Consider the following 14875-nt stretch of genomic DNA (forward strand, 5'->3'; position numbering starts at 1 on the left):
AGTTTAAAACATATACTAAATTGAGTTGGGTCAAGCATGTTGAGCATGGAAGTCCAAGATCATTAAAATGGGATCTAGATAAGCATGAATTATCATAAGGGTGCAATTTCATAACACTATATTTAGTCCCCACTTTAGAAAGAGTATGAACCTACATTCATACTCACAATAAAGGGGATCAAGACATATGAAACTTTCATCAGGGTCAAAGAGATAAGGATTGCCAAGCCCCCAAGTGACTTAGGTCCTTATTAATTTAAAACCAAGATAAAAGGAGTAACACATTCCACAGAGAGAGAGAGCATGACCATACTATCATAGTAAGGTTAAAACTTACTATAAGTCATGTAAAAAAATAATGCAAAGAATAATTGAAATAGTCTATCAAATTGTGTTATGCTAGTCAATTCACCTTAAGAATTACCAAGAAAAGAATTATATCCATGGAAATCCACTAATAGAGAAAGTTACAAAGAAAAAGGCATATTTGCTAAGTAATTTGAAAAAAAATGACTACAAAAATTGATCAGCAATGTTTGTATAAATTGTAACAAAGAGAAAAGTGTATGCCCATATTGGCAACCAGCAACAAACTGAGAGGGGGGGTGAATTAGTTTGCACAAAAACTTTCTGCAACTTATACCATAAATCAGATCTGATAATTAACAATTAAAACATGAAACAACACCACAACAATATCACACATAACACCAAGATTTTTTACGTGGAAAAGATGGTTAAGGGACAAACCATGGTGGGAACCTACCCACAATGAGATAATAACTTGTTATGAGTAAATGAAATATTACAATGGGGAATGCACATGCTTTTAGGCACACGACCTAGAGCTCATTGCTCAAACAAGAAACTTGAAAAGGCTACAACCTTAAGGGAAGGATCACTGCCTTATAGGAAGTGTCACTAACTTACAAAAGCATGCAGACAACAATCTAGGTTACATGAACTATGAAAATAGCATCTCCATGTACTTGGATAGAATTTCGGTTAAGCACACAGTCTACTCTGCAACAATTCTCTTCTCTCCTTCACTTTCGAAAGATAAAATCACTCGTTCACACATACAAATTGATCATACACTCACTCAAGAATCGTAGACCTTGGATCTTACATGATTATTACATTTATTTATACAAGACATTTACCTATATTTCAATGTGGGCCAAACCTTAAATATAAATTACAAAATAATAACCTCACACACTACAACAACATATGTGGACCAAAATAAGGTTGGCTAAGAGATAGTCTAGACCCAAATAAACACCACAAACACGCAACACCTCCAAAAATTATGCCTCGATCATCTGCAACACACTACAACCACCAAGAATGTCGCATAACATGAAGAACATCATCAGACCAAGAAAATATTCAATAACATGCATAACAATCAATGCGGACCACCAATATGCAGAGAAGATGATCTAGAAATATTCAAAAGCAACGTAAATTGCACCACAACAACTTCTACAACTCAGATTATTAGAATCATCACCATCTCACCACCAGAGCTCAAGAACATAAAAAATGGCTGATAACATAAAATATACACTTGTGGTCATCCAAATCATGAACCAGTTGAATTGAGGATACACACCAACATCCCGAACACATCCCATACATTCATAACTAAAGATATAACAATTCCAAAGAAATTTGAAGCACAAACTAGAATACCGAATAACACGAACAATTGAATATCAGTCTCAATGCTAGATCTCATAACTCGATCAAAACATCACGCAGACCACTAAAAATTATACTGAATCAACTGCAAATACTTATCTCAAAACTCATTAAACTACATCAACTCAACTACAATACATTGACCAAACCAACTCAATTAATCTGACTGCAACACTAGAATACACAGAAGAATATGTTAACATCAATGACAACACATTATTCCAACAAACTCTTAGCAACATTCAACAACCCCCACATTAAAACAATTTCATATGCCTTATCGAGAGAAATTGCTTTAGGGTAGAATACATGCATCCAAAAGACAAGAATATTTTAATTTTCTATCTTCTCATTTTTTAGGTCTTGCCTTACTTGTACAACTCAAATTTGTATGTTAGTTGTCTATATATAGTTTTATATATATATATATATATATATATATATATATATATATATATATATATATATATATATATATATATATATATATATATATATATATACTTATACGTACATACATACATACATACATATACTCCTTACTATAATTTCAAACCTTACTAAATTAGTTTTTTATGGCTATCAATAGATAGAAATTGACAGATGTTCTAGGAATTATTAGGGAAGCAATCTCCTTTTATTATAGTATGTGTCAAGCATAATTTTTTCAAAAATAAAAATGTTCTTGATAGGATCATCTAAAGGTTCCCCTTTAGGTGTGGCAAGTTGATAAGCTCCAAATCCATAGCCAATTGTAATGTAAAGAGTCTTAACTAGTTAGGTTCCAATTTTTCTTTCTTTTGTTGGTCTTGTTAGTTAGTTTGATTTTATCTTAATACTAGGTCACCCACTTCAAATTTATGAGTTTTGATCTTATTTTAAATATCACAAAGGTAATTTTGATAAGCTTGCAAATGATTTAGTGCATTAAAGAATCTTTCATCTAGTAATTTCACCAATAATATACATTTTTAAGCATTTAATTTTACAGCTGGCCTAATTTTCTTCAAGAAACTCAATTTTTTTTTAATATGCTAAATATTTCAGATTTTATTTCCATTATATGAAACCAATCCATTCTTGTGTAGACATCTAAAAAATTAATGAAGAAATTTAGACCCACCAATTAATGTATTCTCCATCGGGCCAAATACATTCGAGTGCACAAGCTCCAATGGTCTTGTCTTCTTGTTTGGTCCCTTGGTAGATAATCTAATCCATTTTCATCCCACCAAAGTGCCAATGTAGACCCACCCCCTCATGGACACATGGTTGTTGGCCCCATTATCTTGTTTAGGTACATGCTCATTAACTGGCTTTAGTGAACATACCAGGTTTTCATTCAGTATGAACATTACATGCCCACCACACACAGTTATTTATATATATTTCATTTCTTTTGAGTTTGGTATGTTATCAATATGATAATCAAGTTTTTTATTTGTGAAAAGTTTGAAATGCAGTGTTTAAGCTATTTGCATGTAGTCAGCCTAACTATGCGATGCTTACCATAAGATATTAAAAGATTAATCTTGCCAATGAGATCAAGACCTCATATAGAAAGAAGAGTCATGGAGTGGTAATGATATAAAGAGCTTGCAGGAGTACATGAATAAGGTTCCCATGTTACTAATAGTGAAATTAATTTATCCTTCACTAGCCTTTGTAAGATAATATAATACCTTTCATTTAGTTTGGTAAACTACTTTTTTCTCTTAGATGACAACACGAAAACCTTTGGAGCTTGTGGTATGCTAATTAAATTAGCTTGGACAAACAATTTATTCTTTCTATCTCTTCTACTTCTAGGACATCAACTCCTAAAAGAATTAAAATGTTTTGCAATGGACAAATCTCATCCTATACAATGAACTTAAATTTTCACTAGGATGCATATCCTTCACAAATACATTAAGATTAAATGGTAATATTTATATCCTCTTAAATCCCAATTTTATGTTTCTAATATTCAATTATTTCTTAAATTCTTTTCTACCAATGTCTACCATTTCTACCTTCTTAAAATTCTATATTAGTGAAGAAAAGTGTAAGTTCAATGCTCATTAAGAGTTCCAAGGTGTATCAAGATGGTAGATGATAGCTTGATGGAGACAAACATTGTGAGCATCTTGGATGTCTTAATCCTACTCCCACCTTGCCTATAATATTTGAAAACAACTCCTACATTTCAAGAGACATAATTATCTTTGGAGGAGATATCTTTGTCTTCGGATTGTGCTCTAAATCAATTTCTATAATATTCTAGGTTTACATCTTCAATATTGTGACCTAAAACACAGGTGATTTGATTGCGACAACTTTTAACATGTTAACATGGAGACCACTGAGTGGAGTTTATAAACATCATTCATTTTTATTTTTCTTCCTGCATATTCCTTTGAAGAATGAGGATATCTCACACATACTCGTTTAGTATTATTTCTTCCTAAGGGGAGGAATATTATTCAACAATCATGGACTATCTTCTACACCTAGTTTTGAGCACCTGCCATCAGTTATGTACCTTGTGGAGGGATTTTCTTAGTCCTTCCACTTATTTTCTCTCTCTATTTATATTGGGGCATACTTCCTTTTTGTGGGAGGCGAATTCTTCTTCTTTGGGGTTATTTTCTATCTACATGAGTACCTAACATGACTTCATTTACCAAGACCCATCATCATCTTTTCACCCACCTAAACCATGCATAAGGGGGGTTTGGGTTGTTGTGTAGGTTTTTATTTAATTATTTTCCCTTAAGTTCATAGATTTTTCATATACTTTTCTTATGTTTTTTAAAATCATTGAAGTGGTTTTAATTAATCAATAACTAGGATATGATATTGAGGTGTACCCATCTTTAAAGGAAGAAACACCTACTATTTTAATCACTTTATTTAATATAAATGATTACACACTATTACCTATATTTTTCACCTCCATCCTCTCCCTAATACTATATAAAATCACTACCTGGCTTGTATTTATTATTCTAGACTTGAGATACTCTTGAATTGTTGTAAGTGTTCATTATTGTGTAGCTTTTCTTTGGGCTCTTAATGCAATCTTGTCATCTTGACATTTGCACATATCTTGGAATCACAAGTCTATAATTTCTTTATTCTATTTATAATTTTTTAACAATTGTACTTTTTGGGTTGGTCACTTGTGAGAAATGTAAGGATTGTAAACTTTTTATCTTGACAAAATGATGTATTTAAATGTTGATTTTAGATGGGGAGATTTATTAGAGATGGTAGGCCAGAAGTGCTCCAAATGAAAACAAAAAATGGACTCAACTATATGTCTTGAATCAAAAAAGAGGCAAATAGATTTTCGGGAACAAATTCTAGTGTTGTAATTGAAGGTGTGTTAAGAAATTTTTTTGGTAGCGCTATAGGTTGTGAGCATGGTTTTGGGAAAACAAAATAATTTCTTTGACCCATACACACATGGTTAATATAAATATTTCTTAAATGTTTGTTGTAGTAGTGTTAGACTTGGGTGAGCCAAAAGAGTGCACTAGGATGATGGTCAAAACATTGATTATGTTGAGATGGTGTGGTGGGTTGAAAAAAGTGGATGGTGTAGTGCTAGGGCTTGGGTTCCTTCATGTTCAAGGTGTTTGGTCCTCAATGTACCCACACTATAATTGTATGTGGGTTCTTTTCTTAATCCTTGCAATGAGAAAAAAAATGATGAACACGAGAACAATACAAAGTTGGGTTTGGAATTTGTAAAGGTGGTTCTTGGGGCTTCAAATAAATAAATGATGGTGTGGACTAGTCATTTGTCATGGATGAAGATTTTGACATGGAGGAATAAATTGGAGAGGTTTCATTGGAGTGATAAAAGTAATAAGAGTGAAGCTTAAATTATAGTTAAAATATTATAGAGATAGAATTGTTATGTTGATATGTAATACATGATATATAATGAATATTGATCATTGTATAAAATAATAAATACAAGCTTCAATCATTGGAGCTTTCAGGAAACTCATTAAGAGGTAACATCCCTACCTTTGGTGGACCTCTTCCTTTGTGGATTATTTATCTTTCTGACAATAATTTGGAAGGTTCTCTTCCCTCCTCTTTAGGTGGCCTCTCAAAATTGCAGTTTCTCGATCTTGATTCAAACAAATTGAATGGCAGCATTCCGTCTATTCTAGGTAATCTCCCAGCCCTAAGTGATCTTGTTCTACAGAATAACTCTTTGAATGGTCCGATCCCAACTTCCTTTGCAAGGTTGTCCAAACTATATGAACTTGATATGGCCAACAATAGGTTAAATGGAACTTTCTCATTTTTTATTCTAAACAATTGCCCCAAACTTCATGTTCTGGATCTCTCAAGCAATATGTTGACCGTCAAAATTAGCACCTCTATCATTCCCAAATTTCAGCTCGAGCTTTTAGCTTTACATCAATGTAATATTGGAGGAAATTTTCCTGCATTTATTTCAACTCAATATTTCATTAGGTATTTAGATTTATCAAATAATTTTCTTACTGGTTTTATTTCAAATTGGCTTTGGGAAATCACAAACCTTGTACATGTAGATCTATCTAATAACTTATTTTATGGATCAATCCCAAAATATATACATCTTAATTTTCTTTCATTGGCCAAAAATAATCTTAGTGGCTCTATTCCAAATTCTATTTTTGAACGGGAGGGTTTGAATATTTTAGTCTTGTCTAATAATAGGTTAAGTGGTAGGATTCCCCAATGTCCAAAGAATTGCTCTAACTTGTTTACCTTAAATCTAGAAAAGAACACATTAATTGGTAAAATACCAAATATATGTAAGAAAATGAACTCTCTTGAGGTATTGAAACTTGGAGAAAATGCACTTGAATTGCAAGTTCCATCATCACTTGGAGAATGTAAGAATCTAAAAATCCTTGATTTGAGAAACACTAGTTTGGAAGGGAACATTTCAAATTGGGTTCAAAGCTTGCACAATCTCCAAATTTTAATGTTAAAAAATAATAATTTTAAGGGTAAAATACCATTACAATTAACAAAATTACAAAATCTTCAAATTTTGGACATGTCAAACAATAATTTTCCAGGGGTCATTCCAAATGACTTTATGAAGTTAATTGCAATGGAAAATCAAACAGAAAACACAAAAACCCTTGCACAATTTTCTAATGAACATGAGTTATTTACGGATGAAAGTAATTTGTATATAGATGAAATAATTATTAAGAATAAAGGACAAGATATGGAGTATGTGAATTTTTTAAGATTGGAAAAATGTCTTGACCTCTCCAACAATAGTTTATCAGGCAACATTCCTCAAAATATTGGATCACTCAAAGGTTTGGTTATTCTTAATATTTCAAGAAATTATTTCAGTGGCAAGATTCCTAAATCCATTGGAGATATGATACTGCTGCAATCACTTGATCTTTCACATAATAAACTATTTGGGACTATTCCGACTGAGCTGCAACTTTTGACATCCTTAAGTTACTTTGATGTGTCCTACAATAACCTATCAGGGTTGATACCACAAGGAGGACATATGATGACATTTGATTCTACATACTTCTCATACAATCTAGACCTATGTGGCCTACAAATCTATGTGTCATGTGTAAGTAACCCTTTTGATTCTCCAAAGGCACATCAAGAGAATAATGAAGATTTAGAGAATGATATATGGTGGATATAGGAATGGCAATAGGCTATGTGATTAGCTTTTCAATTGTAATGGGAAACTTGTGGCTCAACAAAACATGGAGTGTCCCATTCTTCAAATTCATGGATGGCATTATCATTTCTCTATTGATAAGAGAGAAATTTTATTGTTAAAGATGGAATCATATGTATTATACTTTTTATTAGTAAGCTAATAATGTAACATATATTGTCATATTTTGATGTTTTGCAATGTATTATAAAAAAATGGAGTATAGTGTGGAAAATTTTCCTAAATTTTGGTTGATAATTGTTCAACTATTTGTATATTATAATTTTGAGATTTTTTAATATTTCAATGTGATGTTGAATTGATTTATGTTGATCATATATCATTTCTTGTTGTACCATTATTTGGTGATGATAGGTCATATTTAAGAGGAAGAGCTAGTAAATATTTATCTTTGATGATTTGTATATAATAATACCTTTTTGTTTGGTCTTTCTATTTTCTATTTTCTATTAATATTAATAGTTTACAAGCACAAGGGTCGGTAAATCTTGACTCGTATATTGTTAATAGATATTATTGATAATTAAATATAGAAGAATGAGTGTTATTAAATCTTAAGCTCCATAGAAACAAAATAATGGGACGTTTTTCAACACATGCAATTATTTTTCCTAAGGAACCTTTGGGTCAAAGCGTAAAGGTGTTTCCCACTTTTTTGTCTAAGTGGGACACTCAAATTAACATTCTCACTCTTTCTCACTTACATCAAGCAAACTATTAAGAATTTGAAGATGCTATAAACTTGTATTTTTTTATAATTTGAGTGTAGATTCTATTTATATAGTTTTAAAATTACCTATCCTCGAAATATTTGTTAACAAATTTCTTCATAAACAAGTTATTTTATCTTTCATAAGTAATATTTTTTCTATATTGCATAACTTAGCTAATTTCTTAAACATATGCCATTAACACTAATATCTATGGAATAAATAGTTTATTATAATTTTTGTTTCATTTTTTATTACATTTTTATGGTTGGCTAAAAATCTATATTCACTATAAAATAAGAAATAAATATTATAATTATTTTAAAAGTTATACATTTTGAGAAGATTATGTTTAAGGATGTGATTGTGTTAAGAATTGTGTCATTCTAATTTTATTTGATTGTAAAATGCGTGCTCCCAATCAACATTTTCTCAAATATAAGATGAATGAAACACCTAAGGGCCACATGTATAAGAAAGTTCAAATGAAGGTCATATTGGTGATAAATGTCAACTTACAATAATTCTAGGATGCTCATTGAAGAATTTCTAGAAAACTTTAATGTTTATAGTCAAGTTTAAAAGAAAAATATCATTCAATGGTTAAAAATTTGGCTAACGAGAGTGGATTCAAACTCCTTTACACTTTGAACTCTAAAAAACCAAGATGGTTGTCATTTAATAATTTTAGCACATGAATCAAATTTTTATGAAGAATTATTGTAAAGTGAAACTAAATCATAAATTAATAGTCCTAGACCAAAATTGTTCATTACTAGCTTATATAATACTAGTAACATGTAGAGTTGCAACTAGATATATTTAGATTGGTAGAAAGTAAAAAGTATCCACAGCTAAAATGGGAAAAGTTATTACAACTAAAGAAATGTTTATTACCCTTTGAACTCTTAAGTTTCCTCTCTATTCAAACATAAATAATTTACAATTTAAAAATATACAAATAGAATCTGCACTCAAAATATAAAAAAGTACAAGTTTATAGAATCTTCAAATTATTAATTAAATGAAATATAATTGAAATAAACCTCATTTTCAAATGTTTCATTATGATATTATGAGGTTCACCTATCTATTAAAACACTAGTTCCTTGTTACGTGCTTGCATGGGACATTCATGCTTTGAATTCTCTTAACTATGTGTGTTTTGCCATCCTATCAATTCATTAAAAAATTTCAAGTCTACCTTAATTATAGTGATTTATTGCTATATTATATCATGGAGAACAAAAAGGTTTTGTAGAATTACTAAACTAGCCTATTGTGTGAAATACCAATGAAGCTAGTTTTGTATTTAAAAATATTCAATCTATTTATCATCATTTTAACATGCTCAATAATAGGGTAGTTAAATTTATAATATCACCTTACATATCTCAAATTATGACTAATCTTCCAAATGAAAGTAATTTACCCTTATGTCTATATTACTAGGTCATGGTTGTTATGACACAAATAACACAAAAGAGAATATAATATGAATATGTTGCAAATACTTGATTATTTAATATGCCACTTTGTAGGGAAATCTTCCAAACACCGTATTAATGTTAAGGATTATCACCTAGGACAACTTAGCTAACAATATATATGCCCTAGGATTACCTATATAAATAACAATATAATAATGTTTAAGATAGGCATAAGGTGACTAACCATAAGTAAATGTACACACTCTAGAGTTAGGGACATAACAATAGTGATTAATTAAATTGAGTGATCTATGTCACCATCCCTTTTCAAATTGGTTAATAGTATAGAATCTTGATATGCAATAAATTTATAACACATACTACCATACAAGTCATTAGTTTCCCTTATGATAGATGTTTTGATTCAATTAGAATTAACAGTTATCTCCCAAAGATTTATTACTTTTGGATTAAAAAATTATATTTTTCAAACCCTACATCTAATTTTGTAGAAGCATTCAAGAAATTTACTTTCAAAATTATCTTTTTAGTTCCATTTTTTTTATATAATCTCATGAATATGATCACTATCCTTTGATATTGTGATATTAATTCTTTCAACAATACAATTATTTGAAAACAATACATCTTAGAATTTTGGTAACATGTTTTTTATTAATGTTTAAAAAAATAATTTTCTATATTTATTTTATAATTTAAAAAAAGGAGTTAGGGATTAAAAAATTCAAAATTAAATGGATCTATTTTTAAATGGAAATTACTTTTGATTATATTGAGTTAATAAATTTTGATGATTTTTTTGGTTTTATTCATATATGACTTAATTGCTTTCAATTATTGTTTTGGCTTTTGGTACTTACGATAAATACAACATGATTCATTACACACAGGTTCATAAAATGATCATTTAGATTTGATGTTTAGTACATACTCTTTATTGCCCCATTAACCATTTTCTTTGACCATCACAAAATTTGCACAAGTGATATAATACTTTTGCACAAATGCCCTAGTAATCATGAGCTATTGGTCCCAGTAAAGATGCAAAGTTCCTTCTAATTATTAACTTTTTTTCCAATGGGTGGCTATTAGCCCACTAGATGATTTTTTAGAGGGTTTTTAATTAGATAAATATAATATATTATTACTAGAACATGAACAAAAATCGGACCCCTTACCCTATATCATTAAAGTTTTGGTCATCTATTTATTCTGTGTTGTGTGCAATTTTTAATGTGTTCATTCTTTTGAAGTATTTTTTGGTTGTTTCTATATTTGTATTAAAACGTACAAATGTTTTCCCTACTTTGTTCATTATAAGGATTTCTATTTATATTAGAACAATTCTTACAAGGAGGGTTTCGAATAAAAGAATGTTTGTCTAATCAAATATATTTATGTGAAGTTGTTAGTTTCTACTTTATACCATCCAATTTATGTAGGAGTCAGGGTATAAATGAATGAATGAAATTTTTTAAAGTTGTCCATGAGACTAAACAACCTAACGGATTGAGAAAAACATCCTTAATTTATCTTCATGCTCTTTTCCACGTGCATATTGTCGACCTTCTATCCCTCTTTGTATTAAGTATGGCTATATTCATATGATGTGCATTCCATGATGTAGTGCCATTCTTCTAGAGGATGTTGTTGAGTTCTATTAGGACTCTACTTCCTCTAGGTTGAGACACTTGTCTCAACCTTATCCATGCTTCCTATCAGCTCTTGCCTATATAAACATGCTACCTTGCTTGTATTTTCATATAGTTGGAGAGATTAATCTAATGCTATTTTGCCTTGGAGCACTTCACATTTGTTTTCTCTCAGTATCATTGTTATGTTGTTCATTTTGTTTTGCATTTATAGTTTATTTGATCTATCTCTTTCAATTCAATTCTGGGTTGTAATTTGTTTCTCATATTTTAACATGGTATCAGAGCCTGTTTTGGAAGTGTAGATTATTTGTAGAGATCTTGTAAAATCTTGTTGTGTTTTCTCTTGCATTTTGTACGATCTAGAGAACCAACAAAGGTTTATGAACATCCAGTAATCCTTGTTCTTGCATGTTGTCTTTCTCTTGATCTAGGTGATTTCAGAATTCTAGAGGATTTTGAGAGCATTTCTAACCATTTCATTGTGTTTGAAATGTACAAGAAAGTCAAGATTGATTTTTGTTTCACCAAAATCAGAGATCATTTGTTGTAGTTGTGAAACGAGGGTTTGCAGCTCAGATCTAGAAGACAACTTTCAAATGAGGCATTTTGAGGCCAAATAAACCTTTTCATTGTGTTTGGAAGGCCCAAAAACACCCATTTGCATATAAAGATTGACATTATTTGGACACTAGAGTCTCTCACAAAAGTTTCTTTTTTGGAGGGGTGTTTTTCTTTTCACAACATTATTTTTCCTCAATTTTGTGGTGTATTCTTGTTGTTCGCAACCTAAAATGGTTGCTTCGTAGCCCTGCTATAGCCCAGGGATCATTTTGCCAAGTTTATTGACCATTTTTGGCAAATATAAGGCACAAAAATCTGTTGCTTTTGTTTAGGCGTGAATACTAGAGGTTTTATTTCTCTTTTTTTCACCTGTCAAAGACATAGATTGAGGCTCAAGTTGGCAGGAGGCCAATTTCACTTTACAAATCATGTCATTGATTCTATATTCCACCCCAATTCCAACAAGTGTCTAGAAGGATATCTTTGTTATTGGGAAAATGCAATTTTTTATTGTTTAAAGTGCTCATATATTAAAATAGGCCATTTAATGGGAATTTGTTTTAGTTGTAACTTTTGATCGATAACTCGGAATTGAGTGTCTTTTTTTGCAAAAGTGCATAATTTTTCATTTCCCATCTAGTGGTTCTATTTTTAATTGTTAACAAACTAAATTATAAAGTGCCAATTTTTTGTGGGGGCGTCATTTTGATTGAGTGAAAGGGTGGGAGTGCCTTGTGTTTTGCATTGATCTTTGCTCTTTTTTTTCTACACAAAAACAATCTTACTTTCTGCATTAAAATGGATCAAACTACAATACCAATACTCACACCCTATAACTACTGATGTCATGGAAATGGGGACAAGGCAACAACAAAGTTCAATGTTAATAAGTTAGTTTCAACCATAAAAACAAAACAAAGAACTAAAAACCATTCCAAACATATCAAGAGAGATTTCAAAAAGCATGAAAGAAGTTTAACAAAATAAAAGAAAGGAGAAGAGCCTCCCTAAGATGCTTCCATGATGCCTTTTGATGCTTCTCCCTTGTTTCTCTCCTCTCCAAGTCCCAAATGAGTGTAGCTCTCAGCTTTTAGCACTAGCCATGGATGCCATATGGAGATTCAAGATGGTTGAATATGATAAGCAAATACTATGCAAGAGTAGATAGTGATGCTATGAAAAAGCTCTATGCTAATGCCAGTATAACAACAATACTCTAATGCTTCTTTTTTTTGCTTGAGGAGAAGGGTTCTATTTATAGAAGAAATGGAGAAATGAAGGGTTAAGATTGAGTGGTTTAATCAAGGGCCAAGTTTGAAAGTTGGGGATCCATGTGCACAATTGGCACCAATAAAATGGTGACAAGTGTCAACATAGGATTGGGTTGAGAGAAGAGGTTGGAGGCATTAAAAGCCTGAGAAGACCTCATGGTTATCTAGAAGGTAAGGGTCAAGTATAAATTAAGATTACCCATTGGATTAAGAGTTAATCCAAGGATAAACCTTTGTGCAAATGATTAAGAGATAATCATGGTCAAAGCATTAAAGGCTTGATGAGACCTTTGGGTTGGGTAGAGGTTGAGTCAAAACAAATGTTTTAACCATGTGGGAGGGTTTGAGGTAACCATTAATGGTTATTGGAGACTTTGGGGATTAAGTGGTTGAAGGTTGAAAGCCTTCAATGGTTATCAAAGACTTTGAGCCATTTAGTGGTTGAAGGTTGGAAGCTTTCAAAGGTTATCCAAGACTTTGAGACATTTAGTGGTTGAAGGTTGAAAGCTTTCAAAGGTTATCCAAGACTTTTAGGCTTTGAGAAGTGACTCCATTTTGCTTAGGAATGTGACAATAATTAGGGGATGGATTAAGTTAATTAGGAAGGGGTTAGAAGAATCTAGAAGGGGATTTAGGCATACAAGTGGATTTTGTAGGAAAATGCAAGTGGGAGAAATTTTGGTATTTTCAATTAAAATAAAATCATTTATTTCGATTAAATGGTGTAATTTGCATTTGGATAAATATTCAAATAAATATTAATTTATTTAAATGAGAAAAATGAAGATAAAGCATTAAAATGCTTGAAGACTTTGAGGGAAACCATTAAAGGCTTGAAGACTTTAAGGAAAACCATTAAAGTCTTAAGAAGACTATAGAAGGAAGCCATCAAGTTTGAAGACTTTAAAGCCATCAAGTTTGAATACTTTAAGGGAAACCATTAAAGGCTTAAGAAGACTATAGAAGGAAGCCATCAAGTTTGAAGACTTTAAAGCCATCAAGTTTGAATACTTTAAGGGAAACCATTAAAGGTTTCAAGTGGGTGAGGATAAATAGGATTTTAAATAAATAATTTATTTAAAATAGTTGTGCAACTTGCTTTTGTAGGAAAATACAAGTGGGTGGAGGATAAAGGTGATTTAAATAAATTATTTATTTAAAATAATTGTGCAACTTGTATTTGTAGGAAAATGCAAGTGGGTGGAGGATAAAGGTGATTTTAAATAAATGATTTATTTATTTAAATGTGAGAGGTGGGATTTTGGGGGTTTTAAATAAATATTAATTTATTTAAATGTGAGAGAAGATTTAATTAAATAAATATGATTTATTTATTTAATTAATGGTCTGAATTTGGTTAAGTGGATTAAATCAAATAAATTGAATAATTTATTTAATTAATAGGAGAAGAGGGTTAAGATGAATTAATTAAATATTAATTTAATTAATTATTAATTGATGGTTAAATAATCAAATAAATACTAAGTATTCATTTAATTAAGTGGATAGATTTATGTGACTACATTTGCCCCTCTTTGAGACGGTGCAGTTTATCGCGTCGTTTCAAAGAAAGAAAAATAGGTGTGAAGAAATGCCCCATAAAATGTAAATTTAATGGGTGGTATGCCCCCTCGAGAGATGGGCCGAATTTTATTTATTTATTTTTTTTGAAAAATCGAGCGATCTCTCGAAAAAGAATGAAAAGTGGAGGGGAGGTAGAATAGAAGAATTTAGAACTAATGATGAAAGAATGGGAGAAAATGGAGTGAATATGAAGAAACAACAAGCCAGTGGGTAC

The sequence above is a fragment of the Cryptomeria japonica genome, chromosome 5 (genome assembly GCF_030272615.1).
Source record: "Cryptomeria japonica chromosome 5, Sugi_1.0, whole genome shotgun sequence".
Taxonomy (NCBI): domain Eukaryota; kingdom Viridiplantae; phylum Streptophyta; class Pinopsida; order Cupressales; family Cupressaceae; genus Cryptomeria; species Cryptomeria japonica.